Source organism: Panthera onca (genome assembly GCF_046562875.1).
Source record: "Panthera onca isolate mPanOnc1 chromosome E1 unlocalized genomic scaffold, mPanOnc1 haplotype 2 h2.Chr16_ul_1, whole genome shotgun sequence".
Taxonomy (NCBI): domain Eukaryota; kingdom Metazoa; phylum Chordata; class Mammalia; order Carnivora; family Felidae; genus Panthera; species Panthera onca.
In genome coordinates, this window is record NW_027675808.1 from 1,371,399 (window position 1) to 1,390,712 (window position 19,314).

A 19,314-nucleotide genomic window follows, 5' to 3' on the forward strand; every position below is an offset into this window, starting at 1 on the left:
GAAAAAGGAGAAAGGTGTAGTTTAGGTACCTGAATCTGGGAGCTGGTCATAATGATTGGGGGTTGACACTGGAATCTGTCAGCCAGTGCAAGAAAAGGCCAATAATTACAGGGAAGAGTGAGGAAGGGCCACCCTGGAAGAAAAGTGTTAACATAGCAGGCCTGAAACTGCTCTTTTTAGAAAAGTCTCCTTGCAAGGTTGACTGTCATATGCTCAGACTGTTCCCTTCATTACTGACTGATAAAGTTAGTTCACTGTGCCTGGACTATTTGTTGACAAACTTGGAGGGGCTGAGAAAACAGGCATATTGTGGATCAAGTTCTATGCTTTCCTTCAGTATACACACAGTTTTAAGGGATTATGGTCAGTGTCTGATCTTGTAGTTGAAGATTTTAGAGGTTGGGCAGGCAGTTCTAGGTATTGATGAGGATTAAGGATAGCCATTGATCTGGATGACTTTGGAAAGGAAGTGAAAGTTTTTGGAGTTGAGAGGTCAAGGTCATTCTTATTGTCATCAGATGATAATGGGAAATGGGGCTGAGGGAGGATTATGAGCAGGGTGACCAAAGATCCTCCAAGAAGGTGAAAGAGTGATCAGAAAGTCAGTAGATGATGGTGTCCGGAGGGTAGTGTAGGTCAATGACAGGCCTGAATCTCAGGGGAGGGATAGGTTTGATTGAAGGTGGAACTAAAATAGCCAGACAGCAGTATCTTAGGAGTGTTTCTCTGCTTCCTGGTCCTATGTGGAGCATGGGAGGATGAGCAGACTCCTCTTAAGGTGTCTGTGCAAAGAAACCATATTTTAAAGGGAACCAAGCTTTAGGTAAAACAAGCAGAGCTGATACAGGTTTTTAGGTGACTGTCATTTGCAGTTGCCTCGCTGAGATGTTAGGGGGACAGAAAGTGAAGCGGGATCGGAGGTACTAAGAAGCTGTGATTACTGTTTGCAGCTATTCCTGAAGGCTTAATAATAATAATAATAATAATAATAATAATAATAATAGTAACTTTATTGCTATTAATATGACACTTAGTGTTTGCTATATACCTAATGTTGTTTTAAGTGTTTTTCATACATCATATATTTAATCTCCATATTAACTGTGTGAGGTAGATAGTATTATTAAATTATTTTAGATATAAGACTACTGAATTTGATAGAGGGGTTAAATAGTAATAATTTGCTCAAGGTCAGATAGTTTCAGGTCACAAATCCTGGAGCCAGGATTTGAATGTACTTAACACTGCCTCCTTTGAAAGGGCTGGAAATAAAGCAAAATTCCAGATGCCAGAGTACAACTGGATCTTGGTAGAATTGAAAAGAAAAGGTGAGTGAGTCTTTGTGATACTTGTGTTTACAATTTTACATTTCTCATGATTCTGAAATCTATTTCACTTCCACCAGGATGAGTTAATTTTGTTTGCTACCATTAGAGCTCTAGTTTAAAATAACTACTTTGTGTCATTGCAGTGAAAAATTCAGCCATAGCAACCATTTTGGTTGTGCCAATTTTATATTAGCACCAAAGAAACATGGCAGACCAAGCATATTGTTTTGCTGGACTTAGAATTTCCTGAGGGCTGGATTCTTCACTGAGATTTCTTATTCAAGAGGTGATCATAACTCATGGACTACCACTGACAAAAGTCTTGAGTGATGGCTACTGTTGTTTTTTAAGTCAGAGGTTAGTTCAATTACCGAATCACTTTTTTCTGTTTCTAGAGTTACAAGACATTGTCTTAGCTCTTGATGGGCTTGAAGGTGACATGATATCTGGGAAGAACTTGGAGAGCTTTCTAGGCAATATTGGGATTAAGTCACCTGAAGAAGAGGTAGAGAAAATTCTTCAGTCAGATCTTGTTTCTGGTAAGCATTTAAATATTATTATCCATTTTTTTGTTTTGGGTAGGAGTAACTGAAGAAAGTGTGCAAGGTTTTTGTTCAAGCGAATAGGGCTCCTTTGAGCTAATATCTATAGGTATTTGCTTGTATTGCTGTAAATGTCCTTAAAGAGGAGACTTTCTTTTAAAGTCCTTTTTTACAGTTAATGAGAATACTCTTAGCAAGCAGGTAGAAATTTTGTGGGGGAGTGGGCTCATTGGTATCCACTCTCTTTAGATAGATCTTGATTTAGTGACTAACACATAGTTTGGAAATTCCAGCTCTGTGAATAGAAAACCTAGCTTTGCTGGTTTGTACCAAGTAAAGTTATTGGACTTACAACTTTCTTAGTAGGTTAGTTGCCTTACAGGTAGAATCAGAACTAGCGTATCTACAATCTTGTAAGGTTAATTGCAAGGCACAGTGGGTGAAAATGAATCCCAAGTATCTTGTATGTAAAGTAAAGAAATTGTATGCTGGTTTTGATTTTCATATGAGCTTTTTAATATTACGTTTTCCAGGGATTCTTGTCTGTTCCCCTCCCCTCTCTCTCTTACAGATGACAACGTGGTGAATGTTAAAGACTGTATGAGGGCTTTGAAGGACACTCAGAAATTTTCCACTTTTGTTGGTAAGAACTTTATGGTAAAACTGTTGAATGGCAAACAACACAGGACTCATTCAGAGGTCACGTAGCCAAACATTATATTTGGTGCTCAGATCTTCTTTGTAGTATCTGTGCCAAATGTTTGTTTCATCTACATTTGAACTCTTCCAGTTATGGCAAACTTGATTACATTTGTTTTTCATTTAAGAATTTGTATTTGAATGGAAAAGATTGGGAAAATGACAAGGTTATGATGTTTTCCAATAGCTAAAGTAAGGACATTTTATTATATAATAATGGTAATTTTGAAACTGTTATAAAAAAATTTAGTGACCAGAAATGTAAGAGATATAAAGTGCAAGGCTCATGTAATGTCACCTTCTGGAAATATCCCTGTTAAAGTGTGGTAAATATCCCTTTAGCCTTTTTTATTTGAATCTATGAATATTTGTGTATTCTGATATTATTTAAAAATTAGACGCACTTGGGTGGCTCAGTTGGTTAAATGTCTGATTTTGGCTCAGGTTATGATCTCATGGTTTGTGAGTTCAAGCCCCACATTGGGCTCTCTGCTGTCAGCACAGAGCCCACTTCAGATCCTCTGTTTTCTTCTCTCTCTGCCCCTGCTTGTTCTCTAAATAAATAAATCAATTAATTAATAATTAATTAATTAAAATAAAATTACCATGGGGGCGCCCGGGTGGCTCAGTCGGTTAAGCGTCCGACTTCAGCCCGGGTCACGATCTCGCGGTCGGTGAGTTCGAGCCCCGCGTCAGGCTCTGGGCTGATGGCTCAGAGCCTGGAGCCTGCTTCCGATTCTGTGTCTCCCTCTCTCTCTGCCCCTCCCCCGTTCATGCGCTGTCTCTCTCTGTCTCAAAAATAAATAAAACGTTAAAAAAAAAATTTAAAATAAAATTACCATGTCCATAATATTCCACGACTTGCAGGTTTAAAGAAATTAACAGTGTATCTTAGATATTGTTCCATGTTCCATTGTATCATAAACAACCTCATTCTTTTTTTTTTTTTTTTTTCAACTTTTTTTTAATTTATTTTTGGGACAGAGAGAGACAGAGCATGAACCGGGGAGGGGCAGAGAGAGAGGGAGACACAGAATCGGAAACAGGCTCCAGGCTCCGAGCCATCAGCCCAGAGCCTGACGCGGGGCTCGAACTCACGGACCGCGAGATCGTGACCTGGCTGAAGTCGGACGCTTAACCGACTGCGCCACCCAGGCGCCCCGCAACCTCATTCTTTTTAAAGACTGCAATAATATTCCATTTGGGGGATGTACTGTCATTTTATCCACAACACTTTTGATGATATTTGCCAATTAAAAATCTGAAAATTTGCCAATTTTTCACCACTGAAACATTTTGATGAGCATTGTTGTATGTATATATGTGCATAAAGTTCTCCTGGGGGATAAAACCCTCAGAAGTCACACTGCTAGACTGAAATATATGCAGATGTGAGATGTTAACAGCTACTGCTTAATTATCCTCCAAAAAGTTTGTAAAAATTCACACTTTTATCAGTAATGGATATTATTTATTGAAAATTCTGCTGGTAAAAGAATTCTATTATTGTTTTAATATGCATGTCTTTAATGACTAGTGAGGTAAAACATTTTTCATATGATTGTCGAATATGCTTTTCTTTTATTTTAATTAGATTGTCTTTTTCATATGAATTTATAAATAGCTCTTTTTTTTTTTTTAAATAGCTCTTTATATATAAGGGACATTAATGTTCTGTCTTGTCTATTGCCATTTTTTTTCTAGTTTATTATTCATCTTTGACTTTGATTTTGGTGGACTGCTTATTGCCATCCTCTGTTTTATTTTGTCAGTTTTGGTAATTTTTATTCTCCTAGGAAATTTATTTTATTCAAGTGTTTTTTGGGAATATTAGTACAATCCTATGCAGTGATAATTCTTTTGATTTTTTTGTGTCTGGTTATTTTCTCATTCTTAAATTTGTATATATATATTTGTGTGTGTGTGTGTGTGTATATATGTGTGTATATATACACACATATATACACATATATATATATATATCTTCTTCTAGATTTCCTAGCAGATCTTTTAATTATCTCTCTTTTTAAAGCTCTACATCTTAGATTTATCTTTAGTGTTTCTATTTGTAGTAAAAAAAAAATTCTGCTTTTATCTTTAGGATGTCCTTTCTATTGTTCCCTTTTGTCCATTTTGTAGTTTTTCTAAGTTGTTTAAATTATGAACTTACTTTTTTCTTCTTACTGAGAAATAAATGTTTAAGACTATCAATTTTCATTTCAGTAAGACTTTGGTTTATCAAAGTCTTTATTCTTGTTTTTTTCTAAGCATATTCAGTTGTATTTTGATTTTCTCCTTGATGTAAGAGTTGCCTAAGAGAAAAACCTTAAATTTGAAAGCAATTATTTGAAAAATTTTAAATGAATTTAAAAATTTTAAATTTGAATTTGAATTTCATTATTGTCCTCTCTTTGTTGTTTATTTTTAGTTTACTGTGGTCAGAGAATGAGGTCTATAGTAGAGGATTTGATAGTTTCTGTGTTAATTAGATACGGAGTTTTTTCGATTTTTACATGTTTATTTAAAAACCGCATTAGGGGTGCCTGGGTGGCTCAGTTGGTTGAGCGTCCGACTTTGGCTCAGGTCATGATCTCGCGGTTTGTGAGTTCGAGCCCCGTGTCGGGCTCTGTGCTGACAGCTCAGAGCCTGGAGTCTGCTTCAGATTCTGGGTCTCCCTCTCTCTCTGCCCCTCTCCCACTCATGCTCTGTCTCTCTCTGTCTCAGAAATAAACATTAAAAAAAAATTTAAAAAACACATTAGTGGGCTTCAGGGACAGGCTAATCGTAAGGGACACTCATCCTACTGTTTGTCTTGGAAATCCTTATGACTCTTTGAAGCAGCGCATTCCATAATTTTTGGACAGCTGTAGAACTAGTCAATTGTTCCACATATTTGATGGAAATCCTGCCTTATAATTCCATTCCCAAACTTAACATTTGGACTCTTCCCCGTCAGTAGCCCTCCAGGGATGGGAGGAGAGCTCTTATATTTTCTTTCTTTTATGTTGAATCATCTTTTCTCTGGACTCAGATTTCCTTTCAACCATTCCTCACATGGCCTATTTTTGAAACTTCTTACCAATGACTAATGACTAACTCATGGAACAACATAATATATTAAATTATACTTTCACATAAATTAGCTAATTTTAAAGTAATTTATTATATATTTCTCTTAATGAATTCTGAAAGATTATTTTTTTAGACATGTACTTTAGAAATGTGAAGAGGTTTTTGTTTGTTTTAATTAAGGGGGGGGTGGTCAGTCATGGATTTCCTAGTTCAGATGTTTGATATTATCATGCTAAACATAATAGGCTTTGCTGATTCTCTAAATTGGGTAAAGTGAGCTGACAGGAGCAAGGGGTGTAGGGAAAGAAAGTAGAAAGGGAAGGATTGGAGTTTGGGAGCAGGTGTGACGAATGGAGGGTATTTTTTATGAAATGGTGAGCTCGTTAATAGAATCACTAGAGAAACTTTGGCACACTTTTTTGTTCATAAAGGAATAGCCCACGCAGAACCCAGAGTTTTAACAAAATAATTTTAAGAATAAAGATAAGGGGCTATAGAAAACTATAGTGGAGAACGGATTGCTCTACCTTTTTAAATGGCCACATGTGGGTAGTGGCTGCCATTTTGGACAGTGCAAAACTGGAAGAATCCATCAGTTTTACTGTTATGTTCCAAAAATTTAGATCCATGGACTGAATTACATGTTGCATGTATATTCTCTGTGTTTGTAGTATTGAATGACATCATCGGTACATTGGAATGTATGGAAGAAAGTGATCAGTCTGGCAAGGACAACTATGCAGATGTACTTGGAAACACCAATAGAATTTATTTCACTGATAATAGTTTTCAAGAAGTGTTGGATGATTCCTTGCTCGACGGTGAGTTGATTGAGCAGATAACCAGCAACTTGTAATAAAAATTTCTTCTAAAATTTTATCCAAGGTTTTAAAATATTTTACCAAATACTAATTAATTAAATCTTAATACTTAGTTCCTAAATACTACTGTAAATGTATTGAAATGCAATTTACTACAGATCAGATTTAGAGATATATCTTATATTCTATATTCACGGAGATTTAGTTATTACAGTATCAAATTCCTGGATGATCTCTTGGACTGCATTGTAAACTTGGTCTGAAAGTATTTATATACGTTGTCATATGGCTTTAAAATGTTTCTTTCTAGAGTAATTTCATTTCAAAGTTAATCCCTTTCCTTTTATGAATTTTAGAGAGGTCCTAATAGTTGTCTAGCTTTCTTTTTCTTTTAGGTGACAGGCTCTTTGAAAAATACAAGTTATTGTTGAACAATTAAACCATTGGTCTATATAACATTCTGTGTAAGTGTTGATCTGGCTATTTGCTCTATTTACAAAGAATTTACCTGATCCATCCATATTCTTATCTGGGATATACCCAGATGGGTTTTATCAATACTTGGAAAGCCATCCCCTGCCTTTAAATTTAACTTCAGCTAAAAAATGAGATCAGATCTGTGTCTCAGGGAAAACTGGCAATCTGCAAAGACAGTTTAGATTGTCAAAACTGATGGGGGAGGAATGCTGGGATCTGGTGAGTAGAGGTGAGGGATGCTACTAACCACCCTATAATGTATAGGACAGCACTCCCCCACATAATTAGCTGGCCCCAAATGTAATTTTGCTCAGGTTGAGAAATTCTGTTTTAGAGTTATCTTGTAAAATTGCCAAACCTACTATTTTGAAAGTACTTTTTAATAGGTTAGTTATATTTTTTTAATCCTGCTTGGATCACATTTTAAAAATTAATGTAAATATAATGTATCTTGATTCTAACCTCCTTTTGCTTCAAGGTAATACCTGTACTAGTTGTGAGTTATTCTAAACTGCTCTCTAACTGCGATGTGGTCCATCTATGCAAATGGACATATTTTGTTTCTATCACTTGTCCCTCAAATAGATCTCTGTATCAATTTGCATTTGTGTAGAAAATGTATAGGATGAAGCGTATAACTGCACCTTGTCCTTAGGAAAAGCTCCAGAATTAGATAGATAGGTAGGCAGGCAGGACTAAAAAAGGACAATTCAGACTAATAATTAAACACGTTATTGAATATATGAGCCTGGGGATTAAGCTGTTCTCTTAGGGATAAAGGAAGCATTTGTAACATTAGAATCTCAGCCACATTTAAGAAGCTTGGTGGAGCTTGACGAATCCATGGAGTCTAAGAAGTAAGAGGAAGATGAGTAGAGAACGTTATTCTGGAAGCTAGTGGAGGATTTTGAGAAGAAGGGGATGGTCAATGCTAAATGTTATTGAGAAATGAAGTATGTAATTTATCCATTGGTTTTCTTCCAAACTGGGTAAAATCAGGATGCTGTTCCTTATGGCATAATCTCTCTATTTAAATTTGCAGACTTTAGGAAAGAGGCTTTGTCTTCAAATCTGAAACTACCAACAGCAGATGGTAAGGACTTTATATATGTATACAAGAAAGCATTCCCTATGAAGGAGTTATTTTTTAGGATCATTGCCAGGTGCCAATGGATTCCTAGTCCATTCTTCCCACTCCAGCCAGAGTAATTTTTTTTTTTTCAAAAAAGTAATCTGATTGTGTGATGTCCCCCTATTTTCAACTCTTTAAACATTTTTCATTGTTGTTAAAGATCAAAATCCTGCATGTCCTAGCTCTCTGGTATAATTTTGTACCATTACCCTTGCTTTCTGCATTTTCAAGTACAATGGCTTTCTTTCATTTCCTTAGAACTCCAACTACAAAGCTTTTGCGTATTTTGTTCCCTGGAATAGTTTTCCCTGACACTCTTTGCCTAGTTAATGTTTACTCATCTTTCAAATGAGTGATGGGGTGCCTGGGTGACTCAGTTGGTTAAGTGTCTCACTTTGGCTCAGGTCATGATGTCGTAGTCTGTGAGTTTGAGCCCTGTGCTGAGCTTTGTGCTGACAGCTCAGAGCACGGAGCCTGCTTCAGATTCTGTGTCTCCTTCTCTGTCTCAAAAATAGACATTAAAAAAAAAATTGAATGAATGTCAATTTCCTCTAGGGAGCCTGTCATTATCTGCTAGTCGAGGTCAGCTTCTTTTATTATAAGCTTTCATTAAACTATGTCTTTTTCATAGCATTTACTTCATACTATAAATACCCATTAATATTTTTTTAAATGACACTAGAAATGCTCAATATATTTTAGCTTATATAGTGACAAAAGTAGGAGCATCTGACTGGTTCAGTTGGTAGAACATGCAACTCTTGACCTCAGGGTCATGAGTTCAAGCCCCATGTTGGGTGTAGAGCTTACTTAGGAAAAAAAGTAGCAAAAATATTAGAGAACTTTGAATTATCTTAATTCATTAAGACCAAAATAATATAATTTCTCATTAAACTTTTTTTATTTGAGTACGGTGGACACACAATGTTATATTCGTTTCAGGTGTAGTGATTCTCTATACATTTTGCTATGCTCACCACAAACATAGCTATTTGTCACCATACAACAATATTACAATATCACTGACTATATTCCCTTTCCTGTGCCTTTTATTCCCATGACATAGTCATTACATTCCTGGAAACCTGTATCTCCTACTCTCCTTTACCCCTTTTACCCATTATCCCCCTTTCTCTCCGGCCACCATCAGTTTGTTCCTGTATTTATAGGTCTGATTTTGCTTTTCTTTTTTTTATTTGTTTTTTAGATTCCACATATGAGTGCAATCATATGGTGTTTGTCTTTCTCAGTCTGACATATTTCACTTAGTATAATACCCTCTAGGTCCATCCATGTTGTTGCAAATGGCAAAAAAAATCTCATTCTTTTCCATGGTTTTGTCAAATTCCATAATATACCACATCTTTATTCATTCACCTATTGATAGATAGTTGAGATACTTCCATATCATGGCTGTTGTAAATAATGCTGCAATAAACATATAGGGGTGCATATACCTTTTTGAGTTAGTGTTTTTGTTCTCTTTGGGTAAATACCCAGTAGTGGAATTATTGGGTCAAATAGTATTTCTGTTTTTACTTTTTGAGGAACCTCCATACTGTTTCCACATCAGCTGTACCAATTTACATTCCACCAACATTGCACAAGGGCTGCTTTTTCTCCACGTCCTCGCCAGCACTTGTTACTTCTTATGTTTTTGATTTTAGTCATTCTGACACGTGTAAGGTGATATCTCATTGTTATTTTGATTTGCATTTCCCTGAGATTGGTGATGAATATCTTTTCGTGTGTCTGTTGGCCATCTGTATGTCTTCTTCAGAAAAATGTCTATTTAGGTCTTCTGCCCATGTTAAAATCTGGTTGTTTTCTAGTCATATTTTTGATTATTTGGTTAATGATTCTTTTTCTTACGTGCCTGGAAGCATCATTGGGCCAAGAACCATGTTTCCATTTTGCTACAAGTCCTAGCATTGTTTCTCCAGATCCTAGCACAATTTTGGCTTTCAGAAGCCCCTTATTAATAGCTAATTGAATAGCTAATATTAGATGATATTTACTGTGCTAGGCATTGTTTCAAATCTTTTATATTATTGACTTATATAATTGTGAATATTTATGGAATTAAAGAATGACAATAAATCTGTCTTCTTATCTCATTAGCCTCATCTCTCATCACTTCTGCATTTGTATTTATTCTGTAACCATATTACTTATTATAATTTAAATTGGTTCCATATCTTCCATGTGCTTTTGGTTCCGTATATTTGCATGTGCTGTTTCCTTTCTGTATATTTTCTGTCAAACAAATTCACATTTTCCCCCCAAACTCAGCTCAAACATCACTCCTCAACCCATAAGACTTTTCAGAGTTATAGGTTAGGTGAACTGTCTCAGTGCTTTATATCTGAGTGCTCAGTGCTCATATCTGGCACACATTTTTCTCATAGTACCAACTATATAATGTATTATAATTTTATTTACAGACATGACAAATTCAGTCCCTGTCTTCAAGGAATTTAAAGGAAACTCTTTAAGAGGGCTGAAATTTTCATTGTTGGTCTTAGTAGCTATAAAATAAATGTTAGTAAAAATGAATATAGGTCTAAAATGGTATTATGGTATTCTTTCCAACTGAAGGTTTAGATCTGTTAGTATAATGCAACGATTTTCGGACTGTGGAAACATACATGACAACTTCGTTTTGGGGTTGAGAGAGAAATGGGGTGAGAAATGGTATTGACAAAAAATTGAAACTCCCAGTAATGATCATGTTTTATATTTTAAATTGGTGTGGTATCAACAGGACTACATTTGGTTGTATGGGTTGTGCTTGCACAAAGATGCCTGGTTGAGAGGGTACAAGTAGAGACTGAAATGCATTCTACATTCCACTGTGCTCTCCAGGCTAGGACCACCAATGCTAGATTGCAGCTACCTAGAGGAAGGTATGCCTCTTTGTAATTGATACATAGAGAGGGGTGCCTTTTTTCAATTCACACAAAAGCACAATATAGACTGGTAGTGGCCCTGGAGATCAAGAGCTTTAATCTCAAATTTTAGCATTTTTTTTTCGTTTATTTCATCAGTTGATAGAAGTCTTTAGATCTACATGTACAGGATGTTACTATTATTTAAGAAAGGGTCACAGCTTACTCAGTATTTAATGGATGAGTGGATTCAGGTAACCCATCATATTCTGCATATAATTTTTTGGTTTAATTTTTTCTTTTCTTAAAATGTTTAGTTTTAAGAGACAGAGAGAGAGAGAGAGAGAGAGAGAGAGAGAGAGAGAGGGAGAGAGGACAAGTGGAAGAGGGGCAGAAAGAGAGACACAGAATCTGAAGCAGGCTCTAGGCTCTGAGTTTTCAGCCCAGAGCCCAATGCGGGGCTTAAACCCAGGAACCATGAGATCATGACCTGAGCTGAAGTTGGATGCCTAACCGACTGAGCCACCTAGGCGCCCTTAATTTTTTTAAATGCTGCTTGAAATAAATAGGTTGTCAGTTACAAGTAGAAAATACTTTGCTTTTTTTCTGCAGAGATTTTAGTTAAATATATATACTTAAATTGAGAGTTCACCTATAGTGGACTCTGGACAAACTATTTTGCATTTTTTAAAATAATAGTATCTTATATATATTTATTTATCTTTGTAGCAGTTAAAGAAGCTGCTTATATCTTGACAAGTGTTGATAATGGCAAGATTGGCATACGTAACTTGGAGCATGCCCTGAAAAGTTTGAATGTTAATTTAGCTGAGGAGGACGTCAGTGAAGCCCTTAAATATTGTGACATCGGTGGTGAGCATTTTTTTTGGCTTGAGATTCTGCTCATTTTTTCCTGTTTATAGGAACCAGTTTTAGAGTGTTTTATATGGAGGTAAAATGCTAAAGGCAGTCGCAGTGAGGCCTAGGTTGATATAAATTAGAGCCAAAATAGTCTGCTAATTTATTTACTGACCGTATCTATCTGTTCATACTCTACATATGCTTATTTAGATAATTAGCATTCATTTCTTGTAAGCATGGGTGGGAAAATACCATTATGTAATAAAACAAAGACATGACATCAGCAGCTTCATTTTGATCTGCAGTCTTTCTTCAGAGGAGACCCAATTTCACCTTTTATTTTGCTTGTCCCATTCTGCTTTTTTAACCAAAGGAAATACCCAAGGTTTCATTACATCTCAGAAGAATAATTATTTAGTCTTGATCATTGTTTCCAAGTGGTCACATATTTATCTTTGTTTTCCATCTTTGACTTCATGTATTGTGAACTTGATCTCCTTTCCTATTTACATCCACTCTTAAGTGTCAAATCGTGTGGGAATACTTCTAGAAGCTGGTGAGTTTTACCAGTTTTAGGTGGCTTTTTATTTGGGGTTTATCTTAACCAGCTTGTTTTTTCTATGGGAATCCCATGAGCATGTCTTAGGTTTAAGAGTACCTCCCCAGCATTGATTGGTTATTGCTTTTGCCATAGATTATTATTGACCTCAATCAATTTTTATGTTTTGACCTGGAGTTTTTCATATCATGAGAGTGGTATAAATTTAGACCCTAAGCCCACATGAGTTGCAGGAGATTTTTCACAGGTGATCTTTTTTACCCACTGCCTCTCAAAATTGGGAAGATTTAGGTCACCCTGGTGTTTACATGGGCCAGTGAATATAATATTTTAATCTCCCTTTCACTGGATTGAAATTCTTTAAGCATCCCAGTTTCATTTGGTATCTAAATTCAAACTCTCCGTGTAGCAGGACCCAAGATTTCTTTTATGAATATGCATGAACATTTAAATCAAGCACCTTGCTGCTTTTGGATCTAATATGTATCCCCAAATAGCTGTAGGCTTAGTATTCACTTGGTTTTCCCCTCTGGATCTCTGTGCCCACTTAACGTTTTATTATTTCCTTTTCATACAACTTGATAATGCATTTATAGAATAAAGTATTTCATACAGCATCTTTAGGAATTTGTAATCATTCCTGTGCTACCCAGCTTGCCATTTTGTTATAAGTTAAAGTCTTTTCATTGTAGGTATAGCCCTATATTTTCTGCTGTGGTTACATTACTGCATTTTATTTCCTGTGTGTGTGTGTGTGTGTGTGTGTGTGTGTGTGTGTGTCCCAATAGTTAACATTGTCACCTCTGGCCTTAGACTGCCTTAGTTCAAATACAGCCTCGAGCACTTTCTGGCTCTTGTGACCTAGACAAGTTATTTAATTTCTCTTTGCTTTCATCTTTTAAGGATAGGCACATCAAGCATGTTATAGAATGAATTCTTGTGCATATTTTAGTTAATAAATGTGAAGCATCATAAAAGGATACTTAGTATACATAAGGAACTCAAAAGTTATTTTAAGTTCTTACTTTTGAGTAAGAAGTCAAAAAAAGTGAACTATTAATATCATTAACTGATCAATAGGTGTGGTTCCTGAAAGTATGAAAAATTACATTGAAATAGTTTCAGCCATTTGAGAGAGAAAATAAGGTAGAATGAGATTTTAGGTATTGTTAATCAGAGCCTTTATTTTGTGTACTGACTGAGTATCAGGGTTTTAATGACAATATGCTTGATTTTGATATTTCCAGATAATAATGAGGTGAATTTAAAAGATTTCTTTGAAAGAATTAAAGGAAGTCCACCTTTCAAAGAGTCCGTAGGTAAGTGAATACTTCCAGTTTAAAGAAGTGACTGTAAAATAAAGATAATGAAATCACATTTAAAAAAAATCACTAAATGGATTTCAAGTGTTTAATTTGTAGTCTCTATAGTGTCAAAAAGGATTTCAAGCAGCTTATGCGATATAAAAAAAAAAAAAAAAAAACAAGTGAAAATGGGACAAAGTTATAAAGGAGGGAAAAGAAATAAAACAGGGTTGAAGAAGATACACAGTAAATACCTTTGCTGTTAATATAAAGTCCTTCCTCAAGAGGAGATAAATTTTTCTTCACTCAAGGGGTTCTGGATCTATGAATTAAATCAGGTGTGGAAATTGGGTGAAGGACCACTACCCTCTGTGCTGTCTCAAGACAGGCCTTTGGAGTTTTCAGGTTTACCCAAATGGACTGGCCATTGATTTCATTTATAGAAATCTTAGCTTCATCTATCTAGTTTCTTTAAATGCTTGGGCCATTAATCCCTGTATCATTCTTACTACCATGTCATTTCTGTGGCCTAACCACATCATTTTGCCCCTGCTGCATAAAGACAATTGCTTGGTCTTTGTCCCCAAAGTTCCTCTCGTGCTCCTTGAAATTAGGGAAACCATTTCAACACCAGCATCTTTCCCTAAACGCCCATGTCTACAGAGAACACCTACCAAAGAACTCTCCGCAAATGCAGACACCCCTGCCAACAATGTATTTCTAAATGCGTTGGGGAAACAAATGTCTTTTTTTCTTCACGTTTGAATATCTCTAAAATTAGAACACCTTTATAATCAATGGCATTATTTATCAAATGTACATTTTTACTGAGATATAAATCACGTACCATAAAATCTCATCCTTTTTTTAAAAAAAAATTTTTTTTAATGTTTATTTTTGAGACAGGGAGAGACAGCATGAACGGGGGAGGGTCAGAGAGAGAGGGAGACACAGAATCTGAAACAGGCTCCAGGCTCTGAGCGGTCAGCACAGAGCCTGATGCAGGGCTCGAACTCACGGACCGCGAGATCATGACCTGAGCCGAAGTCGGCTGCTTAACCGACTGAGCCACCCAGGAGCCCCAAATCTCATCCTTTTAAGGTGTTCAATTCAGTGGTTTTTGGTATATTCACAAAGTTGTGCAACCATCACACTCTACTTCTGGGACATTTTCATCACGTCAAAAAAACCCCTGTACCCTGTAGTGCTTATTTCCCCACTCTCCCCAGCCACTGACAACCACTAGTCTGCTTTCTATCTGTGTTGATTTTTGAACATCATATAACTAGAATTATATAATTTGTGGCTTTTTGTGTCTGGCTTCTTTCATTTGGCATACTGTTGTTTGTTTTTTTTTTTTAATTTTTAATGTTTATTTTTGAGAGAGAGAGAGCGAGGAAGGGACAGAGAGAGAGGGAGACACAGAATCTGAAGCAGGCTCCAGGCTCTGAGCTGTCAGCACGATATGGGGCTCGAACCCACGAAACCATGAGATCATGACCTGAGCTGAAGTCGGCCGCTCAACCGACTGAGCCACCCAGGCGCCCCAGCATACTGTTTTTAAGGTTCACCTGCATTATAACATAAATGAGTACTTTATTCCTTTTCGTGGTAGAATAATATTCTGTGGTTATACCACATTTTCTTTGGCCATTTATCAGTTCATAGACATTTGGGTTGTTTCCCTTTTTTGGCCACTAAGAATAATGCTGTTATGAACATGTGTACATTTTTTTGAGTACAGGTTTTTGTGTGGACGTACATTTACATTTCTCTCAGGTACCTACCTAGGAATGGAACTGCTGGGTCACGTGGTAACTTTACATTCAACTTGAGGAGCTGCTGGAACATTTTCCAAAGCAGCTGCCCCATTTTACATTCCCAACAGCATTGTACATTTCTTTAAATCCTTGTCAGTACTGGGGTGCCTGGGTGGCTCAGTTGTTAAGCGTCTGACTTCGGCTCAGGTCATGATCTCGCGGTCCGTGAGTTCAAGCCCCGCGTCAGGCTCTGGGCTGATGGCTCAGAGCCTGGAGCCTGCTTCCGATTCTGTGTCTCCCTCTCTCTCTCTGCCCCTCCCCCGTTCATGCTCTGTCTCTGTCTCAAAAATAAATAAAAACATTAAAAAATAAAAAAAAAGTTTTTAAATCCTTGTCAGTACTTGTTACATTGTCTGTCTTTTTTATTCTAGCCTAGTCTCACAAGTATCTCACCGTGGTTTTGTTTTGCATTTTTCTGATGGCTAATAACTTTGAACATCTTTACATGTGTTTACTGGCCATTTAGAGATATGTACCCTTTGCTTATTTTAAAATTGGGTTATTTGTCACGTTGTTAGGGTTCTTATGTCCTGGATACTATAGCTTTATCAGATAGATGATTTGCAAATCTTTTCTCTAATTTTATGGGTCTTTTCGCTTTCTTGGTGGTGTCCTTTGAAGCACAAACGTTTTTAAATTGGGTGAAATCCAGTTTATATTTTCTTTTGTCACTTCTTTTGATATCATGTCTAAACATAATCCAAGATCATTAAGATTTATACTAATGTTTTCTTCTAAGAATTTTATAGTTTTAGCCTTTTAATTTCAATCTTTGATTCATTTTGAGTTAATGTTTGTATGTGGTGTGAGATGGGAGTCCACTTTAATTCTTTGGCATGCAGATAGCCAGTTACCCCAGCATCATTTGTTGACAAGATCATTCTTTTCCCCCTTAAATAAATGGTTTTGCCATCCTTGTAAAAAATCAATTGATCAGAAATGTATGGATTTATTTCTAGACTCCCAGTTCCATTCCATTGATTTTTATTTATTCTTATGCCACATGGTCTTAATCACTATAGCTTTGTAGTAAAGTAATAACCTAAACAGTAATTTTCAACCAGAGCAGGGCATCAAATTTACCTATAAAGCTTGAGTTACCTGGTTCTACTTCTGACTATGATGGAGTAGCTTATGTGAAACCAACCCTCCTGCTGAGAACAGCTAGTAAAATGTGGATTAAATTAAACAGCATCAACAACCACAACTGTTTGAAGGCATTGGAAAGTGACCAAGGCTGTCAAGATTTGTGGGGCTATAAGATAAATATAAAGAGCACGACTTACAGAAACAGCACCTTCTTCTTCTTCTTATTTTGTCTCTGTAACATAACTTTAAGTGAAATAAGGCAATAAAGTTTTGATGTAAACTTCTTTGTAATGCTTCACAATTATTTCAGGGTCCACATATGAAGTATTATGTAGCTGTAGGCATCATGGTTGACCAGTTACATACGTCTACTTGAAAGGCACAGTAGTTAAGAGCATGGGCTTTGGAAATATCGTGCCTGGATTTGAATCCTGGCCCTGCCACTTAATACCAGTGTATTCTTTAGTAAATCACTTAACCTCACAAACCTCGGGGCGCCTGGGTGGCTCAGTTGGTTAAGCGCCCAACTTCAGCTCAGGTCATGATTTCGCGGTTAGTGAGTTTGAGCCCCACGTTGGAGTCTGTGCTGACAGCTCCGAACCCGGAGCCTGCTTCAGATTCTGCATCTTTGTCTCTCTCTGACCCTTCCCCGCTCGTGGTCTGTCTGTCTGTCTGTCTCTCTCAAAAATAAATAAACATTAAATTTTTTTTTTAAATCTCACTAACCTCAATTCCTTCATCTGAAAAATGGGGATAATAATGCCTATCTTGGAATTATTATAGGTAATAATAGACTTAAGTAGGTAAAGTAGAAGTACTCAGAAGAGTCTCCAGCACTTAGTGTTCAGTAACTGCTAGCTGTTACAATACACAATGGTTTTTAAAACTACTAGTAATTTCATGTAAAGTTCTTTTATGCAACTCAAGCCCATTAAGTGAAAGTGAACAATGTACTCTTATTTCTGCTGTTGAAGCACGTTTTTGCTCTTTTTTTTTTTTCTCAGTTACACAGCTACTCTTCATTACTATTCAAATTCTCCAGAATGATCTAATTGATGTCTCTAGCCTCAAGGCATTATTGATGAACAATGACTTTCATGCAGCTAATGTTTTACTTGATGAAGTATTAAGACATGGACCTGAACATGGTTAGTAGTCTGAATGCATCTAGTTGTAAAGGCCATCATCTACCAGTGGGGATGGGAGATGTATGGATGGGATATACAGCAATGGAGGGCACCCTGGGGCGGGGGGGGGGGGGGGTGCGCTGCAGTGAGATGACTGGTGAGCACCAGTGCCACCATAGTGTGCCAAGCCTGAGCTCTGTGAAACTGAACAGATGGGTGAGTCTGGGCCTACTTTATCCCTGTGGGTGGTGGTACTTGGGAGATGAGGTCACTTTGTGAACTGACTGGCACGGGCAGTATTCAGTCAGAGTGCCATGCACAGAGTACAACAGAGTCCGTGAGGCCCTTCGCCACGTGTTAACCCTTTGGAAGGTAAACTATGCTGATATCCAGGAATACCTCAGGGGGTGTTGCCTGCGGCATTGGCTCAAGGAAGCAGATGTTTATAAATGTACAAAATAACTGCGTTATTTTAATGACTGGTATTGTTGAATATCATTTTTGTTACGTTTTCAAAAGAGTTGGGGAATATTCTTTACTTTCCTATTCTCTGTAAGAGATTTTTTTCTTCCTCAAATGTTAAGCAGAACTCACAGGTGAAGCCTTATGGGCCTAGAGTTTTATTTATGGAAAAATTCTGGATTATTGATTTAATTTCTGAAATTGTATGGTATTACCAAGAAAATATTCTATTTTCCTGTCAATTTTGGCAGGCTGTGTCTTTATAGGAATTTGTCCATTTCATCTGACTTTTCAAATGTATTGGATAAAGTTGTCCTTGACATCTGCTTTTTATCTTTTTTGATTTCTGCTTCATCTGTAATGATACCTTCATTTTCATCCTCAATATTAGTGACTTAGAGCTTTTTTTCCCCCCACTCCACCTCCACAGAGTTTTTCTTTTCCTTTTTGTAAAATTGAGATATAATGGGCATATAATAACATTATGTAAGTTTAGAGTGTCCAATGTGTTGATGATACATTTATATATTGCAATATAATTATCACTGTAATGTTATCTAACACCTCTATCACATCACGTAATTATCACAATTTCTTTTTTTGTGGTGAGAACATTTAAGATCTAGTCTCTTAGCAACTTTCAATTATGTAATACAGTATTAGATCAGCACAGCATTAGATTTCCAGAATTTATTCATTTTAACTGCAAATTTGTACTTTTTAACAGTATCTCCCCAATCACCCCACCCCCTAAGTCCTTGGTAACCACCATTCTGCTCTCTTTCTGTGAGATCGGCTTTTTTAGATTCCACATATTAGCGATATATACAACATTTGTCTTTGGCTTATCTCCTCTAAGCATAAGGACTTCAAGATCCTACCATCTTGTCGCAAATGACAGGATTTCTCTCTTTCTCATGGCTGAAAAATACTCTGTTGTCTATTTTCACACTACCTCTGTTTATTCATCTGTTGATGAGCACTTAGATTGTTTCCATATTTTAGCTATTGTGAATAATGCTGAAATAGACACAGGAGTATGTCTTCAAGATCCTGTTTTCGTTTCCTTTGAATATACACTTGTAAGGGGAATTGATGGTTCATATCATAGTTCTATTTTTAATTTTGAGGGG

At 36.5% G+C, this 19,314-nt stretch overlaps 1 pseudogene; it reads left to right on the forward strand.

The window, feature by feature from the left end:
- The window catches only part of LOC144615356 (EF-hand calcium-binding domain-containing protein 13-like), a 98,674-nt pseudogene extending 80,929 nt beyond the window's left edge, over nt 1–17,745 (forward strand).
- Nucleotides 17,746–19,314: the final 1,569 nt, after the last annotated feature.